This window comes from Cyprinus carpio, chromosome B22, assembly GCF_018340385.1.
Source record: "Cyprinus carpio isolate SPL01 chromosome B22, ASM1834038v1, whole genome shotgun sequence".
Taxonomy (NCBI): domain Eukaryota; kingdom Metazoa; phylum Chordata; class Actinopteri; order Cypriniformes; family Cyprinidae; genus Cyprinus; species Cyprinus carpio.
Genome location: NC_056618.1, coordinates 16,108,735 through 16,126,079, shown reverse-complemented (window position 1 = coordinate 16,126,079; position 17,345 = coordinate 16,108,735). Strand labels below are relative to the sequence as shown.

General features: G+C 37.4%; 1 long non-coding RNA gene across 2 annotated transcripts; it reads right to left on the bottom strand.

The window, feature by feature from the left end:
- Positions 1-6,828: 6,828 nt before the first annotated feature.
- LOC122141513 lies at positions 6,829-16,476 on the bottom strand. Of its 2 annotated transcripts, XR_006157856.1 has the most exons (3): positions 15,842-16,476; positions 7,826-8,027; positions 6,829-7,086 (listed from the first exon to the last, which is right to left on the bottom strand). It is a non-coding gene; the product is annotated as an uncharacterized LOC122141513 (long non-coding RNA). The 2 variants fall into 2 exon arrangements; XR_006157855.1 differs by lacking the exon at positions 6,829-7,086 and having other exon boundaries at positions 7,517-8,027.
- Positions 16,477-17,345: the final 869 nt, after the last annotated feature.

Below are 17,345 nucleotides of genomic sequence, written 5' to 3'. Positions count from 1 at the left end.
GATATTTTGTAATTTTCCTTCAGTAACTATATCAAAACTTCAAGTGTTATATATTGCTAGGAACTATTTTTTTGCACCCTCAGATTCCAGATTTTCAAATAGGCTAGTTGTGTCTTGGCCAAATATTGTCCTATCATAACAAGCCCTACACCAATTGAAAGCTTGTTTATTCAGCTTTCAGATGATGTATAAATCATAAATGGTTTTGTGGTCTAAGGTCACAATTTACATTACATTTACACTTACTTTTATCCAAAGCGACTTGCATTGCATTCAAGGTTCACCTTTCAGCAGTTCTTGCGTTCTCTGTGTGCCAAATGTAAAACTATAGGCTTATACCTTATTTAGAGTAGTGCCATGTTAAATTTTTAACAGGAGCGATTTTTTTTTTTCAGCAGAACAATAAAATATTAACAGCCAATCAGAATCCACCCAACAATAAAGTGCGCCAATATTTAAATCTGCAGTTGTCATAACAGCAGCGTGCACGTATAATAAACAGAACGTTATTGTCCGTTGATGCGGTATTATTAATCATTCATGGTGTGAACTTGCCTTAAGACAGAGAGGCGCCACGCACCGCAAACACGTTCCTGAGATGATTACAGTTTAGTTTATGACAGGAAACGTGGATTTATGTTCTATGTTCTTCTCTTTACAGAGGGCAGGAAGGGTTAACCGCGGTTGCGTGCAGACAGAGCGTCCCGCCCTGCGTCATTACAGCACGTAGCCTCCAGGTATTCTCCAGTCTGATAATGATGAAGTTCTCGGAGGGTCCTCGGGTGAAGGTAGTTCGGCGGTTTCTGCACATTTGTAGCTGGTTAGCTTGATAGCAATTCAAACCATTACGGAGTCCATGCAAATTAATTCAACATTTCAGTTAATCGACAATTCAGAGGAGAAATGAAGACAACCACAACGTTCTCATTGTCTAGTGTCTTATTTAATTAAGAGAATCATGTTGTTTTGGCATATTTGGAAAAAACATCTCCATAAATCAGATACAAAGAGCAGATCAGATAAACGTGTTCCCTGCTTATTATGGTGATTTGCATATAATTTCACTGTGTGATATAAATTTGGCTCTAGGCACCGTAAACAGGACTCCGAAAGAGTCTGCTGAACAAGAAATTAAGCATGTGTTTATCGTTATTCAGTTGCTACATGATTTAACTTAAGAAATGCTTGCCAGATCGTTGAGGATAGGAGAAAACTAGCCTAAGTAATGTCTGCATGCTGATTGGAGGAGAGGAAAACATGCTGCATGCTGATTGGAGGACAGTTAATCTGTCGCAAATGGACCTCACAGGCATTCATGTGGTGTCAACATGTCTTTAAATTTATTTTAATAAATATGTCAAAAAGTCATACTTTCAGCACATATGTGAAATCCTTTTCTTTACGCGCTGGATCGTGATCCAGAAGGATCTACGGACACCCAGTACCGCGGGTTTCTCCACACGGCTTTGCTCCTTTATTGCACAGCTGGTCTTGTTCAAGTTAAATCAATTATAAAGTGCACAGCTCTGGTCTGCACCGCAAACACACTGACTACATGGTGGCGCAGGGAGCAAAACAATATCAAACAACTTAAGGAGGCCACGTCACGGAATCTGGTCAGTCTCTGAGCGCATGATAAAAGGACTCTGGAATCGCTGTGAAACTAAAATAAGAGGCTTTTCGCTTTTATCCCCGCAGCTCCTTCCCACTGATGCATTTATGTCCTATAATTGTTTCTGAGCAGCACAAATCTTTCCAAGTAGCTGTCAATGCTGCAGACCGAGGAGAACGGTTCAAGTAAGGCCACGAGACCTGCAGTATGTCCCTCAGAAACTGTCCCTCAGAGATGCGCTATAACAGATCAATGGTTAAGACACTGTCAAATTATGCAGCATTTTTTTTTGACTAAGTAGTTTTTGAATAATTTTTTAACACACTAGCAACTACATAGCAACATGCTTATAAACACCCTAGCAACTACATGGCAACAATCTAAAAAGCATGCAACCAAACAGCAACATTCTAAAAACTATTCTTAACACCCTAGCAAATACCCAAGCAACTGCCAGATGTGTTACAAACACTCAAAACACCCAAACGACTGCATAGCAGCATGTTACAAAAACACCCTAACACTGCATAGCAACAAGTTAACAAAACGAAACTATAAACTATAGCAACATAGTAAAAATCTCAGAACACCCTAGCAACTGCATAGCAACAGCATGTTCAAAACACCCAAGCAACTACAATAAAAACACAACAACAAACTACAAACAAAACACCAACACAAAACAAAAATTCAAAACACCCAAGCAACTGCATAGCAACATAGTAAAAATCTCAGAACACCCTAGCAACTGCATAGCAACATAGTAAAACTCTCAGAACACCATAACAACTGCATAGCAGCATGTTACAAGCACTCAAAACATCCTAACAACTGCATAGCAACATGTTACAAACACACAAAACACCCAAGCAACTGCATAGCAACATGTTACAAAAATTCAAAACACCCAAGCAACTGCATAGCAACATAGTAAAAATCTCAGAACACCCTAGCAACTGCATAGCAACATGTTACAAAAATTCAAAACACCCAAGCAACTGCATAGCAACATAGTAAAAATCTCAGAACACCCTAGCAACTGCAAAGCAGCATGTTACAAGCACTCAAAACATCCTAGCAACTCCATAGCAACATGGCAAAAAAAAAAAAAAAAAAAAAAAAAAGAACAATTAGAACACCCTAGCAACTGCTGTAACAGTATAAACACAAGCACTATTCAACATGGTAAAAACAATTAGATCTAGCAACTGCATAGCAGCATGGTAAAAACACTTTTCAAAATGGTAAAAGCTTTTCAAAATGCCCTAGCAACTGCACAGCAACATACAGTTCTCAAAACTATTCAGAACATCCTAGCAACCACATAGTAACAGCATAGTAAAACTATTCATAACACCATAAGAATTGCATAGCAATACATTTAAAAACATGCCAAAAACCTCAGCAATGACATACTAATGCCATTAGTATTACACCAAAACCACACACATTTCCAATCTATTTTACAGTTGAACCTTGAGGAATTTTGGTACATATTAGGAAAAAGAGAACTACAAAAATGCTATTTTATGTTTATATGTGTATATCTAAATGATATCCAATTAATAAACTTGAAATTTGTCCTCTGACGGTTCTATTAAGATGCAGAAAAGGAAAAGCCAAAGTTAGCCTGCAGAAAGTTAACACTCTGAGGTAGATTTATGATCTACCTGAAGTATTCCATTTTTTATAAACGTAAATTAATAGGACAGCGCCACCTAAAATAAGTCTCCCACCGTAATTCATTCGAACTATCTTTAACACGCAGAGACACTGCAGGTGTTCCTCAAGCACGCTGAACATGAGGTAAAACCAGCTGAACATAGATCTTCAGATCTCATTATCGTGCAATCCCATGGCCATGCGTGTGCTGAGAACAACATGCAGTGCTAAAGATATGGATATGGCTTTCATAAGTATGCAAAAAATTGGTTAACCATTCATATTTCAAGGTTGGTTCGCTTGAAAACATATTCAGTGATGACAGATGTTTATGTATTTGAGAAAAAGAGAAGCACACTTCATGCTAACTGGATGAGAGTAGAGGAGACTGCGTGCTGATTGGAGGATACCGACGTACGCTGCATTCTGATTGGAGGAGAGTGCAGCAGCGGATATAGGGCTTCACTCCTGTTCCTGCTGAACTGAGCCAGCATTTAATCAAGAAACTGATACCAGTTTAGCAGGCACAAGAGGGCACAGCCCTCAATCGTTTTGTCAACACCACACCATCGCAATTATTCAAATAATCTGAGAGGATTTGTCTGGACAAATAAAAGGTTGGTTACAACATCACTCTGGGGAAGCCACAATTCAAGCAATCTGACCCCAATTTGTTAATTGAAGGTTAAAAGTGCAGTTACCGCAGCTGGCAAGAGCAAACGTCTACAACGACAATCCATCATGTTCTCAAACATGTTTTGTGTTTAGGTGCGGTTGTTCAACAAATTTTCAATGGCGAAATTCAGTCACTTTAGTAGGAATCCATGTGAAATATTTGCCCATGCAGATTTCACAATGGGTTCAAGTTGGTCACGTGAATTTGCCAAAGCTGTTCTTAATACATGGCAACACTATTTGCAATAGACAATGGATGTCTCTGCCTAGTAAATTTCACTAAAGCTGAAAACTTTCCTTCTTACAAATTTCCATCATTTAGACAGAAATACAGTATAAAACGCACTTGGATTTAACCCTAAATTTCATGGGTTCTTAAAGGTACAAAATAATCAAGTGGCAATCTTCCGGTTGCTCTCATGAAACCAACACTAAGTGACTAAAAGTGACTAAAACTGTAATTCATCGGCTGGCCGCTAGAGGCAAAGATTGGGACGGCTGGCTCCGCCCTCTTTGAGCTTCAAAAACGCTCTTCAGAAATCTACAGGTGACGTCACGGGCACTATGTCCATGTTTTTATACAATCTGTGATGCCAATGGAAGAGTATGTGTACGAACCTTTTATGCTCACATAAGAGTAAAAAAAAAATCAACATTGCTTATTAAAATGTAAAGGTAAATAGGCACAAAATCTAGTACTATTATTATATGCACAAATGAGTAACATTTTAACTGCTTTGTGATAATTACATAACTGTCATTAATTATATTAGTCATTTCCTAAAAGAAAAAACTGAAAGGATATTTGTAGTTGTTGATGCTCTTGTTCACACTGCATTTGAATTGAAAATTAGCTGTGATTTACACATTTGAAATAATATGATTTTTATTTTAGGAACATATTTTGTGCATTTTATAATTCACACATGCATGAATGCATGAAACTGTCATACATTCACATTAAGGATCATTCTATGCACTTCCTTATTAATGAGGCCTATTTTCTTTAAAACATTCCCAAAGTCACATTAATGCTACGTGTTATTATTATTATTATTATAGAGGGAATAATTAACCACTTCGACTTCTTTAAAACAAAAGTTTTTAGGACCAAATTCATAAAACATAAATAATGAACAAATGAACACTTAAACAAACACAATCTTGGGTGGGGTTTCCCGCTTGGTAGAATTTGCATTCTGCTTTCCAATTGCGTGGTTTAATGCAAATCTGTAACGACTTTCATTATTCTTGTCAAGTCCAGGCCTTTACAGACTTTAAATCATGCTGACATAGGTCTAAATTATCGTCAATGCTGCAAAAAAAAATAAAAATAAAATAAACACCACCATACAAAGCTACATTTGGGATACCTCTAAAAGCATGACAGAAAATGTTCAGCTCAGTCCATCAAAGTGACGGATGATTCATGTTAGATAATGATTCCTGGAACATCCACACCTTGCGGCTTTCAAACAACTGTGTGAACTTACTAACACAAAAGGACTGGTCTAAATGGACTTGAACCTTGTGTGCCAGCGCTTCCATTGTGTTCGACAAAGTGATTCGAACCTGAGATATAAAATGATAGCCTGACACATTTACATCATCTGCTCCGGCTAATGGTTCTCAGATGTGATGCTAACTGATAAGGGCTAAGAGCTTAATTTTACCTCTCTTGCATTCATGTCCTAACTGGGTTCACATTTACTGGCATCCCACCCTTCATTACACCCAGTTTCTGCCCAGTCTCACTTTGATGCCAGAAAAAGTGGGTGGACATCACCAGTCCTCGATGGGACGGGCGGTCTTCCCTGTACACTTACCGTCAGTTCACTTCAGGCACTGAACTTAGCCACTGTGAACAGTATTCTTAAGGGATCAATGCTCACCAATTAGCTAAGCTCTGCGCCTTTAGCAAGTGATGACCTGCTGGACGAACTCGAGTTGGAAAGGGTGCGACCGAATGAGATGTATTAGCTAACAAGATGAATTTTGAGTGTTTATACCTACTTAGTCATTGCAATTTTAACACAAATAATTCTTAAAGGCATAGTTCACTCAAAAATATTGGGAACACAAATTAAGATTGTGTACTTTCGATAATGGTGGAAGACGGTAGCCCAGGGGAGCAGAAATTGTTGAACGAGTTGTTATTTCTGTTTTCTTTATGCCTAAAAAGTATTCTCATAGCTTCGTAAAATTAAGGTTGAACTGCTGATGTCACATCGACTATTTTAACGATGTCCTTACTGCGTTTCTGGACCTGGGAACATTTCAGTTGCATTGCTCTCTGTGGAGGGTCAGAAAGCTCTCGGATTTCATCAGAAATATATTAATTTGTGTTCTGAAGATGAACAAAGGTCTTATGGGTTCGGAACGACATGAGGGTAAGTATTTTTGGGTGAACTATGCCTTTAATACCGGGGTTTGAATGAAAAAAGGACACAAATATCTTCTGATTTAGAAGCACACTTGAAGCCATTGTGAAATTACGATAAATCTGTGAACACACGTCCTTTATCCATTTTTGGTAGAATATATATAATAATAAGTTAAATTAGCACTAACATTATTACACATATATTATATATATTTGTATATATATATATAATACATATATATATATATATATAAAAATTTATGCATTTAGCAGACGCTTTTATCCAAAGCAACTTACAGTGCATTCAGGCTATCAATTTTTACCTATCATGTGTTCCCACGGAATCAAACCCCAACCTTGCGCTTGTTAACGCAATGCTCTACCACTTGAGCTACAGGAGCACTATATCTATCTATATATATATCTATAGATATATAGATATATATAGATACAATTAAATATTATATATAATGCATATTAAATATATATAGCATTGTATTTTATATATAAGACATCATATTTAAATATAAACACAGTATTAAGACCATAGTACTAGGTCACTAGGGAAGGCTTTGGGACTGTAAACGCTCTTGCAGAGCATTTTTTTATTCAGGATTTTTCAGTCATTCATAACATACCGTCTGATATCAGGCCTAAGCACTGTGGGTGTCAAATGAGGTTTGCATCCTTTTTGAAACTTGCCAGACGCCCTTTTGCCTTCGCCGATATTCCAGTAAGCCATTATCTGTCATTCCTGAGGAAACATGATATTTCCAAAGCTATGAGTCACTGTTTGTATTATTGAGTCTGAAAAACACATCAAGCAGTTGCACTCGCATGAACTAAATGCCAAAGAGGTTACATAAACAAAAACTGAATCTCAATGTGCTGTAGCAAGCAGTGAGTTAAAAAAGAGAGGTTTACATTTTCAGAAGAACATGTGAGTGCTGTTTGTTAAGGTAAAACTCACTAATACAATGCAAGGATGTTTTTGGTGATTGTCAGGGTATTGCTGTGTATTGGTAAAATGTTTTTAGTGGATTTAGCACGTTGCTATGTGGTTGCTATGATGATTGTTCATTGGTAAATGTGGAAAGGGCTCTATTTTGGTTCTTCACGGTTCCTCCTGGGTTGTTTTTGCACATTTCATCATCCACAAAGCAGAAACAAGTCCAGCTTCTTAGAAAAGCAAGCAACCAAAGTTTAATTCTCACGGTTAGGGGTTTGCTTAAATCCATAACCCCAAGGATGAGCATTAGTAATAGTGATGCTTGACTTATTAAAGTAAAATCATTTTCTAGGTGGAGCAAGTACATTCTGATGAATGATAAAACCAGCACAATGAAAGCAGGAACGCACATTAATAAAGTAAACACACTCCATGTTGACTTTAAGCAACATGCACACAAGTGCACTGACAGACTAATTCAGACAAATCTCTGTGCTTCTTACAGGATCTCCAAAATACAGCCGGTCAGGAGCTGGACACGTACCAGCGGGAGGCGTTGTAGGTGTGGGGCACCTGAAGAACTGTGCAGGGGTGGAAATCCCTGGCAATGTGATTTTCATTTCTGTTTATCCACCAAATCACGGTGCCAGGAACCCTCCCCACCACAGCCGCACCTCCCAGCCACCCACTTCACATCCAAATGCTCTACAGCTGCCATCCAGCTGTGTCCTGGGGCGGCCCGTACCCTATGGGGAGAGAGGGAGAGATCGTCAGCTTTTCCAAACCAGGTTGGCATTGTTGGGTTTGACCCCTGGTGGTGGTCTAAACCACTCTACTGGATATTTTCAACACTCTCAGGGATTCGAAGGCAAGCTGCTCATAATTGAACAGTACAGTTCACCCAAAAATTAAAATTCTGTCATTAATTATTCACCCTCATTTCGTTCCAAACCTGTAAGACCTTTGTTCATCTTCGGAACACAAATTAAGATATTTTTGATGAAATCTAAGAGCTTTCTGACCCTGCAAAGACAGCAGCGCAACTGAAACATTCAAGGCCCAGAAAGGTAGTAAGGACATCAGTGGTCCAACCGTAATTTTACGAAGCTATGACAATACTTTTTGTGTGCAAAAAAAAAAAAAAACCTTTATTCACTGATTTCTTCTTTTCCATGTTAGTTCTCTACGGGCGTCCACAATGCATGCGTGTGCATTTTTATGCTTGTAAACAAGGTGCAACACATGCGTGTTCTACGTTAGCAGCATCACACAAATGAGTCGCGAATGGCAGTGGTGACTGACCAGAAGAGAAGAAATTGTTGAATAAAGTTGCTATTTTTATATTCTTTGCACACAAAAAGTATCTTCACAGTTTCGTAAAATTAAAGCTGAACCTCAGACATCACGTGGACTATTTAAAAAAAAAAATGTTGGTGTTTTTTTGCCTTTATTGCAACAGGAAGCAAAGTGGGAGAGAGAAAGGGGGTGGAATCAGGAAAGGTCCTCAAGCTGAGATTTGAACTCGGGACGACCGTAACAAAACGGCATCACGTCCGCGCACTCCCCACAAGGCTATCTCAGCTGACACGTGGACTATTTTAACTATTTTTTTTCTAGGGTGAGTAATTAATGACAAAATTTTCTGTTTTGGGTGAACTATTAAGTTGTTAAACTTGAAATATGCAACTTTTTATGTTAAATAAATTTGTTTCACCAATTGCAGATGATGTGAGCGTTCAGGAAACCTGTTTGGAAACGGTCATTATTTCGCTATTCCGTTGAGTATGGAGGAATTATTGAGTCAGATTATAAACTAAAAGTCTAAAACTAAAAGTCTTAAACCAAAACTAAAAATCTAAATTTGAAACTTAAAGTCCAAGTCGAAAATTAATTTGGTATTTAGGATTGGGCATTTGGTATTTAGGATAGGGCATTTTGTATTTAGGATTGGGCATTTTCTATTTAGGGTTGGGCATTTGGTCATTTAGCCATTTAGGATTTAGGATTGGGCATTTGGGGATTTACAGTCTTACTATTCATCTACTATCAAGATCATTTGAGATAACAATTAAAACAGCAAGCCCCGCCCCACAACTGACAAAAATAAAAGTGTTAGAGCGAGCAGGTGAGAAGATCGAGCGCGAGCAGCTGGGGAATGATCATGCGCGCGCGAGGGCTTGTATTGCGCGCAGAGAACATGTCATGCGCGCGCTAGAGTTTGAAATGAGCTCGCGGGCTCCCGTTTCCTCCCGTGCGATTTTGTTTTTCATCTCACGGAAGTGATTTACCGCGCGCGCAAGCATCAGTTGTACGCTCGGTTATTAATGGCATTGAAATGCCGCCATAGTATAGTCTGAGGGCACAAATGTTACAAAGCTGTCATTAAGTTGAAGTTATCACACAGTCCTCGCTCAAGCCGCTCACTCGCTCCGTTTGGTTTCATTACAGTGTGCTCCTTAGCACTGGGAGCTCCCTCTGCTGTCCATAAAGTGCCTCTGCGCACCAGCCATTTCAAACCCAGCCTCCAGTATTTGGGCCACGCCTCCTAATTTGCATACACTCCTCAATCCTCAATCCTCAAATGCCCAATCCTCAATCTTCAAATACCCAATCCTCAATCCTAAATGGCTAAATGATTAAATGCCCAATCCTAAATACCAAATTCCCAATACTAAATCCCCAAATACCCAAACCTAAAAACTAAAATTCTAAATTACCAAATGCCCAATCCTAAATAGAAAATGCCCAATCCCTAAATACCAAATTAATTATCGACTTGGACTTTAAGTTTCAAATTTAGATTTTTAGTTTTGGTTTAAGACTTTTAGTTTTAGACTTTTAGTTTATAATCTGACTCAATAATTCCTCCATAGTTGAGTAGTGCTAGTGAAGCAAAAAATGACACTTCAGATTTAAACTAGAGTGATGTTATGAGTTATGAGGAACTAAACTGAGGATAATTTATTCTAGAAAATTATGAAGTTATATAATTTATAAAAACAATATACACAAAAATAATTTATAAAAAAAAAAAATTAAAATTTTTTTAATAGTGAAATAAAATTAAAATAAACTTAATTCAAGTTTGCGTCCTAATCTAGTTGAAACCAATAAACTATTTAATAAACCTGGCATCATATTATAAATACTTTGGCTCTTTGACAAACTGCCTTTGTTCCTCTTTTGTAAGCACTTTGGATAAAAGCATCTACTATGAACAATGTAGCATTTGGTCACACACTATAAATATGTATTTTTTATTGAAAAGGTAATTTGTAAAAAGTGATATAAAATGCTAGAATAAAGCCTTATAAATGGTTAACTAATTACCAGCTACCTTACCATATACTGTACAGTGAAAAGTATTAAATATTTCAGTCTTATGTTATCTAAAAGCCTCTGAAAAAAGATAAATGTACAGTACTTTATTTAAAACAATGCTTTTTCACTGAATAACATGAAACCTGGCATTTTCACATCATATTTTACTCTGAAAGTGTCTCCACAGCTTCGCTTGTCACACAAAACTATTATATTACTTCAAAAAACATAAAAAGAAATCAGTGCACAGCTACTTTCATGACACTTTAATACTATTTGTGATTTTTGTAGCTTGACAGACATGGTCACTATGAGCTGAATACATTTCAGTGCTTCAGAATGAAACAGAAATAAACAACTTGAGAGTGAGTCATTTTTGGTGAACTATTCCATTAAAGTTGCACTGCTTTCAAAGCTTCCCATATCAGCATATTTGGGCTTTAACTAGACTTTTTGGAGGACAACTGGCTCCACAAAAGCCCCGATCCTAGGGGAATACAGTGAAAATAACAGTATGCTTAAACCTGGAATACAACAATCTGCTTCTCGATATAAATTGTCCTGTTTAGCTGATAGACATTGTCTGCCTGAGAAGAGTCCAACAGGATTATACAGCAGATGTTACGGTGCAGAGGCTACAGATACAGCTGCACAGTCAAAGTTCATCTTTTCAAAGCTCCTTGGGGAATAACATGACTTGTGTTTTGAATGGCTCAAGACATGAGCGCTGCAAACAGCTACTGGACAAATTTGTTCCCAGAATCCTATTTTAAGGACTCTAGCATTTTTTTTCTTTTTCTTTTCCCTCTTATGGAGTGAAATTTCCTCAAGAATATAAAATTAGGGAAAAGGGGGTGAACATGTAGAAAAGAGTTTGCTATGCTCCTGTGCAAAAGTGGCCCGATGTCTCAAATCTCCTTTCATGGAGCTGATCGGAACAGAAAGATCCATTAGATTTGGACATTCCTAGACTGGAGGATAGACAGCCGAATTTTAAAGCCATGACGGCTGCTATTTTTCATGCTGCAGAAAAATGCGATGTGTTATTGTTTTTTCCACAGCATTCCTAGGCCACCCTCGTAGTGATGTCATAATGGCACGATTGTGCTCCTGTCTGATAGCGTTTTGCTGAGCGAGAAGAATATATTTAGGTAGATTTTTCTTGCTGAATATGTTTAAAATATCACTGATAACAATGGGAAAAAAACAAGGGTTTTGATGAATGGATTTCCGTGGCTGATTGTGATTGTAAGTATAAGGATTTTGAAATATTCCTTCTTCTGTTGAACACAAAAGAAGGTATTTGGAAGAATGTTGGTAAACAAATAGTACATGGTAGCCACTGACTTCCATAGTATTTTTATTTTTTTTTCATATCATGGAAGTCAGTGGCTACTGTCAACTGTTTGGTTACCAACATTCTTCAAAATATCTTCTTTAGTGTTCAAAAGAACTCACACAGGTTTGGAACAACTTGAGGGCGAGTAGCTAAATGATGACAAAACTTTCATTTTGGGGTGAGCTATCCCTTTAAATATGTATCTACCATTCAAAATTTTGGGGGTCAGTAATAAAACAATAATTCTATAAGTTCACTTTTCTCCAAAGTGACAGTGAAGTTGCAAAAATATTATTCAGCACAACTGTTTTCAACACTGATAATAAGCAGAAATGTTTCTTGAGCAAATCAGCATATTAGAATGATTTCTGAAGGATCATGTGACACTGAGGGCCCTATTTTAACAATAAGTGCACTTAGGGCATGTCCAAAACCACTTTTGCTAGTTCAAAGACAGAAAAAACAGTCTGCGTAATATCCATTATGACATCATGTAGGCATTTTTATATTTATGTAGCCTACACAATAATAATCTTTTATACTGTAATCCTTTCATTTTTAATATTTGGCATGTTTGTGTGCTGCTGCACATCCCTGTATGTGTAATAAACAGAGTGTACGCGTGTTGTGGACCCGCCAATAGCACATCCTAAATCAGTTGCCTCAAAATAACCATTGACTTCAGACCAGGTTTTAGATGGTCAATGGCACAGTCTATTTCAGTTGCCTCAAAATAGCAATGTGCCAACAATGAGCCTGAACACACCTCGTTTTCAACAAAGCATGCCCATGAGCGCACAAATGCATTTGCTATTTAAACAACGTGGCGCAGGGTGTGAAAATGATAACTAGCACAGTGAAAAAACACTTGCGTCGCACCTGGCGCCACATTGCACCAGATGTATGATAGGGCCCTGAAGACTGTGTAATGATCCTGAAAATTCAGCTTTGCATCATAGAAATAAATTACATTTCAAAATATATTTGCTTACAAAACACTTATTTTAAAATTGTAATAATACTTAAACTTCAAACTTTTGAACGGTAGTACATAATTTCCATGACTTTTCTAGGCCTCGAAATCACAAAATCTCATTTTCCCACGTGATTTCCATTATAAACAGCAATATATCTATATTTACATTTTATATGACATCAGCTTTGTTCTGTTATGTGCATTTTTATTTTTAAAAAAATGCAATAGTGTTGGTGTACACTGGGTTTACAGTGTAGCAAGAGTCTGCAACTGTCCGGTTTTCTCCAGGAAATTGCTAAAGCTCTTGAGGGTATGTGTCAGTGTACTGTGAATAGGACACTGTGGTGCCAATTTTTTCCAGCCAGGGAAAATATATGTTAACACCTAGCCCCCTTTCCTACCGTATAATCAGGGATTGAATTTTATATATTAAAAAAGCGTGGAACCAATGAATGAGGAAAAGTGGAAAACAGAAGCTGAGAAACCGATTCTGTGTGATCTGCCTTTGAGTTTTGAGCTGATTACAGTTTTTCGTTGCCAAATACATTCTAAAGGTCACAGTAAAGTTCAGAGAGTAACACATTTTATTGTGAAACACATCATACAGAGATTAAAGCTTTACTGAGCACTAAATTTAAAATAAGAGGCGTTAAATGATGTAATACCATTATAAATATAAGAATATGTTATAATATGATTAGATGAAAAACAGCATTACATTTGCATTGATTGGTCAAGTACATTCTGCATGAGAAAGCAAAGAAGGAATTCACATTAGCTTTTGTGGAATTTCAGTTTTTCTTCTTTATTAAAGGAATAGTTCAGCCTCACATCTCCAAAAAACAAAATATATTTTAAAACACTTTTTTTTTTTTTTTAGATATTCAAAAACATCACAATAAAAACACACATTATATACAAAAGATCCACAAATATTCTTAAAAAAAAAAAAAAGTGTGTTCCACACAAAACATAACAACATACAGATTTAGAATGACATGAGGGTGAGTAAATAATGAATCGTCTTGAATTTTGGATGGACTATCCCTTTAAGTCGATATTCCAAAGAAAGACAGCACCAAACAGCTCATGGCCGGACTGGTTCTGCTCCGGCGAGCAGCCATGCAGGAAAAGGTCAGACAAAATCTCTGAGACTGATTGGATAATGGCCGCATGGCCTCATGTTTGGGAGCCGTTAAGACCAAATGATCTGTGGCAGAAATGTCAGATTCTAAAAACATGTTGTGCACTCATAAAAATAAAGGTTCCAAAGAGGGATTTCAGAGCGATGCCATAAAAGGAACTTTTAAGAACAGTTAAAAGTTCCTTTTAAGAACATCCACTAAAAAGAACCCTCCTGTGGAATGGAAATATTCCATAAATGTTTAAGTTTCTTCATGGAACTACAGATGCCAGAACCTTTATTTGAAAAGTATAAGATGTTTCCAGTGCCTTCTACCATGCCGGGTTGGATGTATATCACAAACAACTCTCAAGAGGAAAAAAAGGAGGAACATAATGGTTTAAAAAGCTTCAGACCACGTTTCACTTAAATCTGAACGTACATAGAAAGTTATGACATTAAATGAAGAGGAACTATTTCTAGGTCACAAATAAAATGCAAGTAAATGATTGATCATGTGACTCATTGTATAGATGGTCAATGAAGCTCAAGATGCTCTTTGGATCATGTTAAAAACAAAAGAGATACATGGCCAAGACATTCTTTTTCATTTTTTCAGTTCAACTTTTAACTCAATTTGTTATGCTTATAATATGATTTGTAATGGAAAGTTTGTATTAAATTAGACATTTGGATACCACTATATTCACTCTAATGCGAAATATGTTTTTGCACGTATAAAACACATATGGAAGCATTTCTCCAAATCCGCTAACCAGCCTGCTAATATTTCCTCCTCATGAGAGGCCACAGAATCAATGATTGTAGAATAAACACCATTTAACACTAACATCCTTTGAAGTGTACATGATGCATATTAAACATCAAGACGTGTTGACATGGGCAGAGTGTGACCTTGTCAAAGAGGAAAATCCATCCATTCTGTTTTGTATTTTAATTCCAAGCTGTGCAATGCATTACTGTCCTTGTCATGTATGTACATTGACCTGTAGATACAAATGTTCTTTGTGTGCAATATCTTTTGATAGATATGACATAAAACAAATGAATCTAGCATGGAAGTTAAAACGAACGGATTTAGTGGAGACCCGCTGACTCACAGGGTGTCCAAAGCACTAAAAACGTCAAACCCGAAGCCAATGCATTATGGGCCCGTGTCTCCACGTGTGTGAGCTTGTACTTCATCAACCGCAGCCGAACTTTCCAGAGGGTCTGTTTATGCCATGCTTGTAAAGTGAAAATGCAGCAGTCTGGCCTATCAAAGTCATTTCATGCCGTGGTTTGCATTCGTCTGGCTGCCTGATTCAATCCTTCCAACCGCATCCCATTCATGAAGGACGGAGTTTGAAAAGATGCATAAAATTTCCTTCTACAGCTTCCAGACTTTCCAAATGAGTTGTACACATTTAAATATTTATCAGGGTCCATGCGTTTGGAACGTGTTCAATACAGTTCAATACAGAAACTATGCAATCCCAATGCAAAGTGCATGCACTTATGTTTACCCTGAAGGTCTGACAAAGCAAAAAAAACTTATTGATTTGGAATGTTTCAGTTTCATTTCAGCTTAAATTGAACTTAAAACAGCGACCAATGTGAAAATAAATGAAAAAGTAAAAAAAAAAAAATTCAAATAAATAAAGTACACTCAAAGATAGATAGATAGATAGATAGATAGATAGATAGACACTAAATGTACCACAACATGCAGCCTGTCAACAACTTAATTACAAAAAGATTGACTAAAAAGTAATCTAGCATGCATTATAGAGCCACTTACCGTGTTAAATCAAGTATTGTGACTGTAGGGTTCACATGAGGATGTTGGAAGTGAAGTGAACCTCTCTAGATCATGTCATTTCACATCGAGCTCCGACGAGAATTTACCAATCGTACTATGGTGAAGGTTTTCCTCTTAGTATTCATGATCCATGTATTAGCCTTTTGACGAATACCAAGCGACGTCGGAAAGCCTTAAAGCGCAAGACTTTCCTATAGGTAGGTCAGCGGGTGACGTCAGAATAAATTAACGAAAGTTTAGAAGAGAGCCGTTTGCCATTGGAAGACTGTCCGCGCTACGTCATCGAGAGCTACTTAATATTCAAGAGATGAACGGTTGCCGTAGGACTGGCGATTCGCGCGCTGCCGAGCTGAGGTAAGGAGCTGTCCAATTAACAGCTAAAACTCTCACTAAAACCTGATGAATTAGTTCCCAGACTGCACCAAGGCTGTCGAGCCATTATCCGAAAGAAAAAAAAGAGGGATGGAGCGAGATAGAGAGACAAAGACATGTCTAATTATTGTCCCAAAGGATCCTCACAGTCCATTTATGAATCACCTCAGCGCGGTTTTCTCCAGCTCCGGAGATTTCTTCACCATGGCAATAACATTAGCCTTTAGCCTGAGGAGAAAAGCTTTTAGTGCTTTAATGCTCTCTCTCTCTCTCTCTCTCTCTCTCTCTCTCTCACCTCCTTGCCCCTCTTTTTGGCCTCCTATTTTATTTCTTAAAGGAAAAGTTCACCCAAAAAAGAAAATTCCGTTGTAATTATTCACCTTAATGTTGTTCCATTCATGGATGTTGTTCATTCTAATGTGGAACACAGAAAATCTTCACCGCATGAGTCAAATACACTATTTTATTAGTGTTTAAAAACTTTACAGCCATTGACAGTATGAACAATGGATGGAAAAACAACACAATGAGGGTGAGTAAATAAAGACAAAACATACATTTCATTTTAGGCTGCATTGTCCCATAAAGGAGCACTGTTTGGTTAGTTAACTGATCAGAATGTGAGCAAGAATTTTAAGCTTCTGCTGTAATAATTTTGGTTTTATTTACACCACATTTAATGCTAATGTTTTTAAACGTTATGGTCCAGATCAAAAAGTACCATGGATGAGTGGACAAGAGTTGTCCTTCTTTCATTTTTAAACGTATTGGCAGATGATCTCAAGAACACTTTAATAAGGAAGTGATCACATAAACTAAAAATTTAAATAGTCCCATCAGTCCTCTTTCTGTAATGCTGCAGTGAAACCTCAGCTATGTTGGAAAGAAATGACATGGAGTGATGTAAATGTTATCTGTGGCCATTTCAGATCTGCATCGTGATAAGTATGACCACCCAAATTAGCTTACCAGCAACTGTCAAAACATTAAAATTTTGTGGCAGCCAAACATGGGATCATTTTTTCCCACAACATTTCTTTCAGATTGTCTGTGAAAGCCACTGAATGATATTCGCAGTGACATGGAGTGACGGAACTTTCGCTGCCCTTGG